The following is a 13,765-nucleotide window of genomic DNA, read 5'->3' as shown; positions in this document are numbered from 1 at the left end:
CCTTACCTTCACCCAGGCATCTACGTGCTGCTGAAGAAAGTTATTCTACTACTTTTATTTAGCTAATTTGCATCTTCTTTCTTCACAAGGTCGATTTCAAATCTCCTCTCTCTGTAAACTTTTCACCCTGTTTTTTCCCTCTCATGTGTACCAGGCAATCTCATTTCTCACGACAAACTTCTTGAAAGATTTGCCTGTATCCCCACCCGCTCTAGGCTGTCTTCTCCTTCCCGCATTCTCTCAAAACTACTCCGAAGTCACCGATGACTTCCACATCGCTAAATCAAAGTGACACCTTTCCAGTCCTTGTCTAACTGAATTTCTCATTCCTCTTGGCATTCAGTATAACTGACCTCTTTGAGACACTCTCTCCTTTTGGCTGGGCTTTTAATACTCTTTAATTTCATCCTGAAAGCACCCACAGCGTATTGTGATCGCAGACAGAGTTCTTATTAATATCTCACAGTAAATACACAGGCCTTCCCCCCTCGCCCAGGCCTGCACCTGGGGCAACACGGTGAGAACAGGTCAGTTGTTCTAAGTCAGCAGGTGAAGGGCGGGAGGAAACTGGTTTTCCCTGCTGCTTGTGAAGGGGCGGGAGTTAGCCGTCCTTCTCTCCTGGGAAGCATCTCCTCCTCACTCTGGCCTTTGGTATGTAAGTAAAACTGTTACCCACCCCAACAAGGGTCCTTCTGCCCAGTGTTGCCCCCACCATTAGAATGAGTTGGGTTCAGAAGCAAAAGAAAGCTTTACTCTTTCTTTGATCAAAGAATGCAGAGGCACAAGCTCCCGCTCAAGAGGCCGTGGGCGTGGCTGCTTCACAGGGATCCCCTCAGCAGGGGAGGGGGTGGAGTTCTCGCGGGGCAGGCGCAGGAGCAGGCGCAGGCGCAGCTGCTCCCCATCGCAGTGCCCACATGGCCCGCCACCGCCATCTTGATTGGGGGTGTCGTGTGCAGCGTTCCTGCATACGGTCGGACCTCCCACCCCCAGCTGGAGCATTGGCGCAGATATTTCACACCCGGAACTCGGAACTCGGGTCTGAAGTGCTGGATGCGAGGCCTCTGCACGAAGCCCCCTGTAAGCCAGTGAAAGCAGACTAAGCACAAAGGCAAAAAAGGTTAGACGTTATTTTATTACCCAGATTCTATTTTTATTTCCTGGGAACAGCTAATGGGCTTTGCCAGTGATGAAATCTCTCCAGGGGCCAGACCCGGAGTCTCCAAGTTTCTGGTCCTCATTCCTCCTTGAAATGTGAATTCCTAGGGAGATGGTGCACCTTCGGGGACCTACTCAGAGCTGTAACTATTTGGTCCTCCTGGGGGGATGAGACTTTATGAATCCTTTCAGATCAGAGCAATTAACTAGACAAATGGCTGTAGATGTGAATCTCACACTGCACAAAGAGTCTCAGAGGGCCAGGGCTTTTTACAAGATCGCTGAGGAATCCCAGGAAATTTTGCTTCCCCACAATTCCACCCCTCATTCCGGAAGGAGCTTTAGCCCCAACATCGGCCACTGTAACCAGTCCAACTAAACTTGAAATTGGTGGGCACCAAATCCTTTGGGTTTGTCTTAGCCAACACTTAATCAGAGCTACGATCAGCAGGACCCTGACTTAGCAAAAGAAGTTGGTCTCAGCTGAACTCCCCCAAATCTCAGGTTCAGGCATCTAGCTGAGTCCCCCAAAGCATTAGGGACGACCTTGGGAAGGCAGGTGGCTTCCTCCTTGTGTTTCCATATTAACCTTTGCTATCTGGCCCAAGGCACTGTAAGGAAGCAAAATTTGTCACCCCTAAACGTGTCTCTTTGGCACGAGAATTATTTTAGGCTGAATAATTTTAAGAAGTGGAAGACTCAGGAAGTCTTTCTTTTTACCACCCCCTTAACTGTTGAAGAGTTTAGATAAAGGGCCCGGTCCGAGAAGACCGCCATCACCAGAGACACCTAGAAGGAATATGGGCTAGGTGCGGTAAAGAGCACTCCAGATTTTTACAGGGAGTTCCAAACATTTGCTTTTCCATCTCCATGTGAATTGCCTTCCTTCACTTTGTAGTCCCAAACCACTACCCGTAACATCCTCTTTTGTCTTTAGCTGAAGATGGTATTTAAGGGGAGGTTTTTAGCCATTCTGGTGAGTTACTCAGTTTTCCTGGGTCTCTCCCATGTATACAGGAAGTAAACATGTTAGTAAGCTTTTTTTTGTTTTTCTCCTGTTAATCTGTCTCACATCAATTTTATCCTGAGACCAGTCAGACGAACCTAGAAGGATAGAGGAAGGTTTTTTTTCTCCCCGACAGCACATACCTTAGTACAGGTAGCGATGCTAATTTACAAGTGGCACAGACTTTGCTTCGCCTGCAAGGAAGGAATCTATGGCAAACTCTGTTATCCATACAATACTAGCCAGTGAGTTGAAGCTCACCTGAATGGCTTCAAGCTGAGGTGGGGTCACTGTGTTAGTCATACTGCTCGCTGCAGGACCGGCCAATAAATTGAGAGACGAGTTGTTGGAGCAAGGAATAGCGACCTTATTTGCAAAGCTGGCAGGCTGAGAAGATGGGAGACTCATGTCCCAAAGAACCATCTAGCCCGAGTTAGAATTCAGGCTTCTTTTATACTGAAAGGGGAGGGAGTAAAGTCAAACACTTCCTGGTTCCCATCAGCCTCCTGAGGGGAGGTGTTACTGTTTTCCTCTTTTTCCTCCCTGCAGTCATTCACAGGTGGGCCTGGTCAGCATGCTTCCTGGGAGCTAAACAAAGGTACTTTAGCTTAATGCTCATTACCTGGGAGGCAGGGTTCCCAGAGATGGGCCATTGTGTATAATTTAAACTTGTAGGCAACATCCCCTCAGTGATTAACTTGTAATAGAAAACGAAGTTTCTTCGCTTTGTATGGTATTGTACAGTTGCTCACTTCAGCAGAAGTCAGGGACAAATTTCATACTGCCTTTTGTGAAAGAAAAATAAAAATGGAGTCGGTAATGCTCCCTAAAGAGGGCTCTCTCTAAAGTGGAGCTGGGAGGCCATTAAGGGGTGTGACATATGCACGTCTCAGCCTGGATGGAATCTGACCTTTTGACCATTTATTGTCCTAATGAAGTCATCCAGAACATCTGCCAGAAACTCAAGATACTTCTTGGACCCTACCCTAAAATAACTTGTGATCCCTTAAGGACAAGTATTTCCGGACTCGTATCAGAGTCAGTCATAATTCTCATCAGGCAATTTTTGTCAGCCTGTGGCTTTTTGTCTTTATAAGCCCCTGACTCTCTCTCTCGGAACACTCAGTTTTACGTGAATCTGTGTCTCCCGAATTGAAATTCTTTTTTGTTCCTTCCAGTTTTATTGAGATATAATGGACATGCAGCACTGTATAATTTTAAGGTGTACAGCATAATGATTTGACTTATGAGATGATTACCACAATATATTTTACTATAATTATAAACATGACTATATCCCTGTTGCCAGGATATAGTGAAACATAACTATAGCCCTGCTGCTGGGATATAGTAAAATTATTAGTCAGTGTTCTCCAGAGGGGAAATAAAAACAGTATGAGGTTACCTATCTATCTATCTATCTAACTATCTATCTATCATCTATCATCTATCTATCTATCTCTGTCAACAGGTCTGAAATCTGCAGGGTGGGCCTGCAGGCTGTAAATTCAGGGAAGAGTTGATGTTGCAGTCTTGAGTCTGAATCCCCAGGACAATAGTCTGGAAACTCAGGCAGGGTTTCTATGCTTCAGTCTTGAAAAGAGTTCATTCCACTTTGGGGAACCTCTGTCTTTGCTCTTAAGACGTTCAACTGATTGGATGAGGCTCATGGACATTATGGAGGGTAATCAGCTTTATTCAAAGTTACTGATTTAAATACTAATCACATTTAAATACACCTTCACAGAGGGGACTTCCCTGGTGGCGCAGTGGTTAAGACTCTGTGCTCCCAATGCAGGGGGCCTGGCTTCGATCCCTGGTCAGGCAACTAGATCCCCCATGCACACCGTAACTAAGAGTTTGCATGCCACAACTAAAGGGCCTGCGTTCCTCAACTAAGGAGCCCACCTGCTGCAACTAAGACCTGGTGCAACCAAATAAATAAATAAATAAATAAAATCATTTCCTCGAAGAATACTTAATGGTATGGTAAAGTGCTCCAAATGTGATGTTTATAAAAGCAGGATACAAAACTGTATTTAAATATATATATATATATATATATATATTTAAATACCTTCATGGAAACATCTAACTTGTGTTTGACCAAACAGCTGGGATCATAATCTAGCCAAGTTGGCACATAAATTAACTATCACACTGGGCAGATATTTTAACTATCAATTTTAAGAAGAATATTGAAATATTCTAATATTTTTCCAGTACTAGGCTAGGTTTTATGGAGAACCTATAATGCAACCTGTATGTTCCTTCCTGCCCCCCTGCAAGAGGTTTTTATTGTTTTAATTTTTAAAATTTTTTATTAGAGTATAATTGCTTTACAATGTTGTGTTAGTTTCTGCTGTACAATGAGGTGAATCAGCTATATGTATACCTATATCCTCTCCCTCTTGGGCCTCCCTCACCCCGACCCCCATCCCACCCACCTAGGTCATCACAGAGCACTGAGCTGAGCCTCCTGTGCTTTATAGCATGTTCCCACTAGCTAGCTATTTCACACATGGTAGTGTATATACGTCAATCCTGATCTCCCAGTTCATCCCACCCTCCCCTTCCTTCCTGTGTCCACATGTCCATTCTCTACATCTGTCTCTGTTCCTACCCTGCAAATAGGTTCATCTGTACCATTTTTTCTAGATTCCACGTATATGCATTAATATATGATATTTGCTTTTCTCTTTCTGGCTTACTTTACTCTGTATAACAGACTCTAGGTCCATCCACATCTCTACAAATGACCCAATTTCATTCCTTTTCATGGCTAAGTAATATTCCATTGTATATATGTACCACTTCTTCTTTATCCATTCTTCTGTCATTGGACACTTAGGTTGTTTCCATGTCCTGGCTATTGTAAAGAGTGCTGCAATGAACACTGGGGTACATGTGTCCTTTTGAATTATGGTTTTCTCGGGGTATATGCCCAGTAGTGGGATTGCTGGGTCACATGGTATTTCTGTTTTTAGTTTTTTAAGGAACCTCCATACTGTTCTCTATAGTGGCTGTATCAATTACATTCCCACCAACAGTGCAGGAGGGTTCCCTTTTCTCCATACCGTCTCCAGCATTTATTGTTTGTAGATTTTTTGATGATGGCCATTCTGACCGGCGTGAGGTGATACCTCATTGTAGTTTTGATTTGTATTTCTCTAATAATTAGTGATGTTGAGCATAGGAGTTTGTTATTGATTTTGTTACCAAAGCAAACTTGGGTCCACTTGCCCAATGCACAGCAAAGATAATCTACTGACACCAGGTTGTGATGAAGGAAAGTGTGGCGTTTATTCCAAGGTGCCCAACGTGGCGCCAAGCAAGGAGAACAGACGGCTCAGGCTCAATAGACCCAAACTGTCCGATAGCTTTCAGGGAAGGGTTTTTAAAGGCAACATTAGGGGTGAGGATGTAATGTGCCAGATGAGCCTGTGTACATCCTTCTGGATTGGTTGGCAGTGAGGTAACAGGGTGGTGTTTTGGGAATCAACATCAACCATCAGGTTCCAACCGGTCTGAGGTCTGTGGGCTTGTGGTCAGCATGCAGTTAACTTCTTCCACCTGGTGGGATTTTCAGTGTCTGCAAAACAGCTCAAGGGTATATATGGCTTAGAATATTATCTATAGCCCTTGAGGAGGAACTAAAGGTCCTTGACTTTGTTTTATGGCTAAACTATTATTATTTTGTCTTGCTTCACTATGTTCCTTTTTTCCCACTTCCCTAATTACATTTGCTCTTTGGAACTGGGGGAAAGCCTAGGAGGCTAAAGGTTTTCTACAAACAAGAGGCAGGGGCCATGGGGAGGTCCCCACTGGGTCCTGCTCCATTGCAATTAGTTTTTCTTTTTAACAGTGTTTCCCCGCTTATTTTTAATGGATTCAAGAGGAGGGGAGAGGGTTCCTAGTTAGTTTTTCAGTCACAACCCACCTAAACTGGAAGGTCTAGAAAAATCTCTCTCCTTAAAATAAAATAATCTGCGTGTCATATTCCCTCACCTCAGATAGTAAATGCGTGTTATATCATTCGAAAAGCCACAAAACCAAAACCAGCCAATTCCAGAGCTCTAGTCTATGTGCTGGATGCTAGAGATGCAACAACAAATAAAATGTGGCTTCTTCTCTCTAATTGTTTGTTACCGGTTGTCATTTTGATCCTTATGCTAATGACTCACTGGAGTAAATAAAACAAAGTCACTTTATGAACCTGCAAAGAAAATGGGAAGGAAGTCGTAGGAAAGACCTGAGATATTTATTAGGAGTTGGAGAGATTTGTTCTAAAGGGATATAAAGCCTTGTTCCAGCAGGAAACAATTAAAAAAATTTTTATTGGAGTATAGTTGACTAACAATGTTGTGTTAGTTTCAGATGTATAGCAAAGTGAATCAGTTATATATATATATCATACCTATATAGATCCATTATTTTTCAGATTCTTTTCCCATATAGGTCATTACAGAATATTGAGTAGAGTTCCCTGTGCTATACAGTAGGTCCTTATTAGTTAGTTATCTATTTTATATGTAGTATTGTGTATATGTTAATCCCAGTCTCCTAATTTATCCCTCCCCCCCATGCTTCCCCTTTGGTAACCATAAGTTTGATTTCAAGATCTGTGAGTTGGTATCCGTTTTGTAAATAAACTCATTTGTATCATTTTTAAATTAGACTCCACATATGAGTGCTATCATATGATATTTGTTTTTCTCTGTCTGACTTATTTCACTTAGTATGATAATCTCTAAGTCCATCCATGTTGCTGCAGATGGCATTATTTCATTCTTTTTTTTGTGGCTGAATAAAATTCCACTGTGTATATGTACCACATCTTCTTTATTCCTTTCTCTGTCAATGGGCGTTTAGCTTGTTTCCGTGTTTTGGCTATTGTAAATAGTGCTGCAGTGAACGTTGGGGTGCTTGTATGTTTTTTTTTTTTTTTTTTCTTTTTGCGGTATGTGGGCCTCTCACTGTTGTGGCCTCTCCCGTTGCGGAGCACAGGCTCCGGATGCGCAGGCCCAGCGGCCATGGCTCACGGGCCCAGCCGCTCCGCGGCATATGGGATCCTCCCAGACCGGGGCACGAACCCGTATCCCCTGCATCAGCAGGCGGACTCTCAACCACTGCGCCACCAGGGAGGCCCTATATGTTTTTGAATTATGGTTTTCTCAGGGTATATGCCCAGGAGTGGGATTGCTGGATCATATGGTAGTTCTATATTTAGTTATTTAAGGAACCTCTATACTGTTCTCCAGAATGGTTGTACCAATTTACATTCCCACCAACAGTGTAGGAGGGTCCCTTTTCTCCAAACCCTCTCCAGCATGTATTGTTTGTAGATTTTTGATGATGGCCATTCTGACCGGTGTGAGGTGATACTTCATTGTAGTTTTGATTTGCATTTCTCTAATGATTAGTGATGTTGAGCAGCTTTTCATGTGCCTACCGGCCATCTGTGTATCTTCTTTGGAGAAAGGTCTATTAAGGTCTTTGGCCCATTTTTTGATTGCATGGTTTGTTTTTTGATATTGTGCTGCATGAACTTTTTGTATATTTTGGAGAGTTCCTATTCATAAGGCCACACATTAAGCCTTTTAACCTTATCTGCAAGTGGGAGCCAGCACAGCCTCACTGAACCACAGTAAAGGATTGAAGAGAGATGCCCAGTGAGGATGTTAACCTTCAAATCCTGTTACCAAACCACAAAATCTACTATGTGCTTGTTTTGATCACCTCCCATTCACCTCATTAGTGAAGGAGGGATCCCCAGCCCTAAATAAATATATTGGTTTGGTCAAAAAGTTTGTTCGGGTTTTCCATAAGTTGTTACTGAACGAACTTTTTGGCCCACCCAGTACAACGCCCTACACTGGACCGATGAGATTGGCAGAAGTTTATTAATTACATACACTCACAGCCCAGGGGGCGGAGGACACAGCACCTTGCAGGGCCACATGGGGACTGCACTCAGGAACAGAGTGAACAACCAGGAGCTGTGAGAGGCAGGCTTTGTAGTGACAAGATAGTGATGTGACCGCTGGTTCCAGTGGGAGGATGTGTTGGTTTGCTGAATAACTCCTTGGGTTGGTAGGGAAGTAAGGACCCTGTGCGGCAAAGCTGATGCCACTGGTAGGGGAATTAGCTGGGTGAGGACCCTTTTCCCACTGTGTGAGGGGCACATCTGGTGAGGTATCTGGGGCCCTGTGAGGCTCAGAGATGTCAAGGCAATGGCAGCACTTGAAATTTTATGTCTTACAAATTCAGAGCTCTGAATTCATAATGTTTAATCTTGTGATGATCTTGTGAACAGTATATTTATAATCAAATGTTTTGGTATGTGTTAAAGGAATTAATATGAGAAATGTAAATATTTGAAATATTCCATAATTTCTTTTTTAAAAAATTCTATCCATATGTCTTCATCAGCTCGGGCTCCCATAACTCAATTCACAGACTGCGTGGCTTAAAAGATGGAAATTTATTTTCTCACAGTTCAGGAGGCTAGGAGTTTGAGAGCAGGGTGTCAGCATGGTTGGGTCCTGGTGAGAGCTTTCTTCCTGCCTGGCAGATGGCCACCTTCTCACCATGTCCACATGTAGCTGAGACATGGAGAGAGAGAGCTCTCTGGTGTCCCTTCTTATAAGGGCACTAATCCCATCATGAGAGCTCTACCCCCATGGTCTCATGTAAACCTAATTATCTCCCAGTGACTCCATCTCCACCTTCTATCATACTGTGGGGCTTAGACCTTCAACGTATGAATTTAGGGAGGACACAGTTCAGTTTCTAGCACCATACAATGCCATATCATTCAATAATAAAAAGAAGAGACTACCTGTACACACAAGCATGTGGGTGAATCTCAAAATCATTATGCTAAATAAAAGAAGCCAGACAGAAGACTATACACCATGTGATTCCATTTATATAACATTCTACAAGAGACAAAACTGCAGGGACAGAAAGCCGCTCAGTAGTTGCCAAGGGTTGGGTATTGGGGAAGGGGATTTACTGCAAAGGAGTAAGAGGGAATTTTTCTGGAGTGATGGAACGGTTCTATACCTTGACAATGGTCATGGCTACCCCACTGAAGGCATTTATCATAACTTATCTAACTGTACAGTTTAAAAGCATGGACTTTATTGCATGTGAATTGTACCTCACTAAACCCCCCCAAAAAGTCACCTTCCACTTGGATAATGCTTTACAGTTAACCATGCCTTTCTCATCCATTACTTTGTTGATTTTCACAACTTGGTAAGGTAGGCAAAGTGATATTATTATCTCCACAGGGTTTGGGGAGGTTGGGGACTTCTGAGCTTGTTCAGCCTGCAGAAGAACTGAATGTTCTGAGTCCTAAACAAGAGTTCTTCCCCCTCTACCCCGAAAATCTGGTCAGTCAGTAATGTCAGTGACAGGCTCCATCACCTACTCCGGGTTGTGCTCTGTGATACATGCTTTCCATTCATTCATTTATTTTATTTTCTTCTCACAAATAAGCTCTAAGGAAGTGTCATGATCCCACTTTACAGGGTAGAAGAGAGAAGAGTAAATTAATTGTTCTGAGGCAAGACAGTAACAGCGTCATGATTTGAACCCACGTCTGAATGGGCGGGTAAACCTGTGCTTTTCACCACTAAGTCCCAAACTTCTCAAAACAACTTTAGTTCCAAATAAGAGCCCCAAACACAGAAATCTAGAACAATCCAGGGAAATAATTATGAGCTCCTTCAAGTGGGGAAGGCTAGCTTTTGCTTCAAATGGGGAAGGCTAGTTTAGCACTGTCTTCAGTGCTAAGCAGTCTTTTAGGTATCTATTTTAGTCCATCGGTCTAAAATTTTTCAAACTCTCCAGACACTTCCTGAAAGACTCTGCATCCAGCAAATTAACCGTCTTTCTTAATGCCCCATCCACCTCACCTAGACTTTCTCTTCTGCTCAGAGCACATTCCTGAGTTGACTGCAAGTTGATCAGCAAAAGGCGAGAATGCAGGGCAGGACCAAGAGGTGCTTAGCATTGGCAGAGTACTCTGAAAGTGGATGCTGGTGGTCCTTCTGCAACTGTTGCGAATAACCCCAGAGCCCAGGATGCAGCCTCTCACTGCCCCTCCCGACAGGGGCCATCTGTAAGCATCTTTCCAATGGAAGAAGCAGGTCATGATTTGAGAAGAGACCAGATCTTTTCTTTGCTTTTGTCATCTGGGTGACTGTAAGCTTTACAGACATCTCCATGGCACCCCAAGACCTGAACATGAAGGAAGCAGATTCTGTTTTGCAGGTGGAGGATCTGGGGCAAAAGAGGAAGAACATTCTGCCTGGTTCCTTGCAGCAGGAGGAAAGAAAAAATTTTCCAAGTGCCTTTTGTGTGCCAGGAACTGTGCTATGAATTTCATGCTCCATACTATTACTAGTTCACAACTGTGGAACACTTCCTATATGTCAGGAACACTTTCTGTATATCCATATGGCTATGGGACACTTTGTATGTGTCACTTTTATATACATCATCTCATTTAATCCACTCAACAACCTTATTTGATAAGTACCATTACCGCCTCCACAACTGAAGTTTATAATATTTGAGTGACTTGCTGAAGGTCACACAGCTACCACATGACAGAGAGGGACTTCAAACCCAGGGATGCCAGCCCCGAAGTCCCAATTCTTTGCATTACACCACCTCACCTACTGTGCTCGACCCCCTAGTCCGCTGTTTCTATTTCCTGAACCCCATCTAACACAAGAGAGAGCAGAGGCTGGTATTTTAAAGGAATGAGTATTTTCCACTACTCATTTCCCTGGAAACAACCCTGTATATCAACTAATATTCTACATTTTCTGAGCTTCAACTCCATCCCAGGCGCTGTGCTAGATGCCGCCACATTATGTTACATGAGAGATGATATAGAATTTTGGGAACAGCCAATACATGACCCCACACTTAGCAGACATGCCTAATTAATCAGGACACTCATTCTGGGTGAGTCTAAATGCAGCCTCAGAGTCTTTCCCAACACAGAGGTACAAGAAACTGCTGAAATCAACCAGCATCAGCACACACTAGATGAAGCCTATTGACCCTTCCTGCTGCAGAATTCCACCGGCAGAAATGACAGTGACATGGCCACAAGGAATAATGGGATGGAATCCTTTAAGCAGAAGTTCTGAGATCAAAGCCTTGTTCTACTCAAAGTCTTGTTCACTATCTGGGCACCAGCAAGTAAATTAAACTCTCTGAGCCTGATTGTCTTCTTCATCCAAAATGGTGATGATAATCAGATCTCATCTATGTCACAGGATGGTTGGATGCAGAATTGTTGGTGACAGTGAGAAGCAAGAGACCATAAGACCAAAAGTCTGGAGTAAGGGTACTGGCAAGAGACAAGACAATGAGAGAACACAGAATATAGATTTTTGCCTGGGAAATAGTCTAAGATTTTCTACAAAGGGGTTGTGTTGGAGGTGGGGTGACTTCAAGGTCTTAATGCCCTGTGTTACACCACAGGGTTTATTATGGTTAATGGTGGTGGCTTCATGAGTAAGTGATGGGGCTAAGCCATGGCCCTAGAGCTACCCAAGCAAGACAGCATGGCAGAAACAGGCAGGCTGGGAGCTCCTGGTGTGATCACACACCAGCTGTGTGATCTTGGGCAAGTCCTTTAACCTCTCTGAGGATCAGTTCCATCCCCTGAGAAATGAAGACAACGATCTGCTTCATGGTAAAGATGCAACAAGATAGTTCCAGACACATAGTGGGCAATTTTCCATCATGGTACAAGGAGGAGCTGACAGCAGGCTCTGCACGTATCCTTTGCACTGAGATCACGCAACATGGCAGCTGGCGCAAAGTAGGTGCTCATCAGCATTTACGGGTTAGCTGTTTGGTTGATTGGGTACCACTTAGGAAGTCACTGAAAGGCTTTAAGCAGAGGAAGAACATGATGGGTTTTAAAATTTTGAGGACATCACTCTATCTGCTTTGGGGAGAAGAGGGTAGGGGGACAGGCATGGGAGTAGGAAGTCCACTTTGTTGCCCTCCTCCAGGACAGAGACCACGTGGACAGGAGGTCCGGATTCAGTGGGAGAACAGGGTCCTGAGCAAGTGGAAGGGCTGGAGACTGGGACGTTCAGAACTAAGATTTCTGATGAGGTGCTTTTTCTGGTGGTGACAAGGTGCAGGGCGTAAGCAAGGCAGGGTTGGCTAAGATGCCATGTGATAAAAGGCTGGTGATGATTGGAAGCTGGAGAAATTGAGAAGCTGGAATGTGGATGTGTCACTCTTCATAGACAGTCTCTCATTTCCTTCTCAAAGCAAAGCTGCTGCGTCGGCACGATTGCCCTCCTTTAACAGACGATGAAGGAGAGACTTAAAACATTCACAAGCATATACTAAACTGGGGGGATGTGGGAATTCAGGCACTTGTTTATAGACTCAATAACTGCAAAGGATTTATGGTTTGTGAAAGACTTGCACTGTGGAAAAGATAATAAATTGAAGACATTATTGTGTGGAACTGTGCTGATTTTTGTTGATAACACTCCACTAAGAACACTATATGTTTTCTGGAGAGCTGTGGAAGCTGTCTTCTTGCTTAACTGCAATCTAAGAAATAGTGATGTTTTGGAAATAAGTTGTCAACAAATTTCTTTCTATTTTATATTGTTTGTCATATTTTATGTAGTTTGATATGTTTAAATATTCTAATATCAAGATTAACAAATATAAATTGTTACGGTTAAGTGACAGGCCAAGGACAAGAAAGTCACAGAGCTGGGCTTCGACCCAGAGAGGTCTGACTTTACAATGACCATGGTCTTTCTCCTGTTTGTCATTGACATAGCTGTGATCTGTGCCCCGTCAAGTCTCACCACGCCCGGAAAGCCTCACCACACTCGGACAACATCTGTCTTCCTCCGATTTTCTGCTTTAGTGGCTGCGCTAAGGATGTCTCATGGGCTGGAAGGAAAGGAAAGGAAGCTGCAAAAATACAAAGATGCAAATTCACAAGAAAAACAAGTGAGGGCTACAGTCCAGGAGGCTTTTGCCCTTGGATACCAAGAGGAGAAGGCTATCCTGCCCCTCCCAAATACAAGGGTGTGCCCTCTCTATGTGTCACCAGCTCCTGCAAAGCAAAGCATTGGGGGTCACTAAAGCATCAATCATTCTCCAAATACAGCATTAAATGGTGTATCTGGGCCATAAATACTGTACAAGCACTTTGCAAACGGGTCCATTTTTGTCACCATTTCATTCCTTTTATACAACATTACTTACTCTGACCTTTTAGAGCCAACTGTTTGAGAAATAGAAGCACAGCCCACAGCTAGCAGCAGCCCCTCTTGCTTGGTATGTTTCTCAGAAGATTTCACAGGGTGACAGTGATGGGGAATGGTGGGGGCAGATATTTACCAACCTCAGATCTGCTCACACTCCTGCCTGGTCAACTGTGCCCAAGTGGACTTAACAGGCTTCATGTGAGCATCGCTGTGGCCATTGGGCACCTGGCTGTGAACCAGGGATGTAAAGCTTCGTGATAGAAGGGGAAGCAATTACTCTCTGAGATGGCCAGCTCTGCCTGGAGACTGCATTGTAACACTC

The sequence above is a fragment of the Mesoplodon bidens genome (assembly GCF_964165515.1).
Source record: "Mesoplodon bidens genome assembly, chromosome: 3".
Classification (NCBI taxonomy): Eukaryota; Metazoa; Chordata; class Mammalia; order Artiodactyla; family Ziphiidae; genus Mesoplodon; species Mesoplodon bidens.
Note: the sequence above shows the minus strand (reverse complement) of the source record.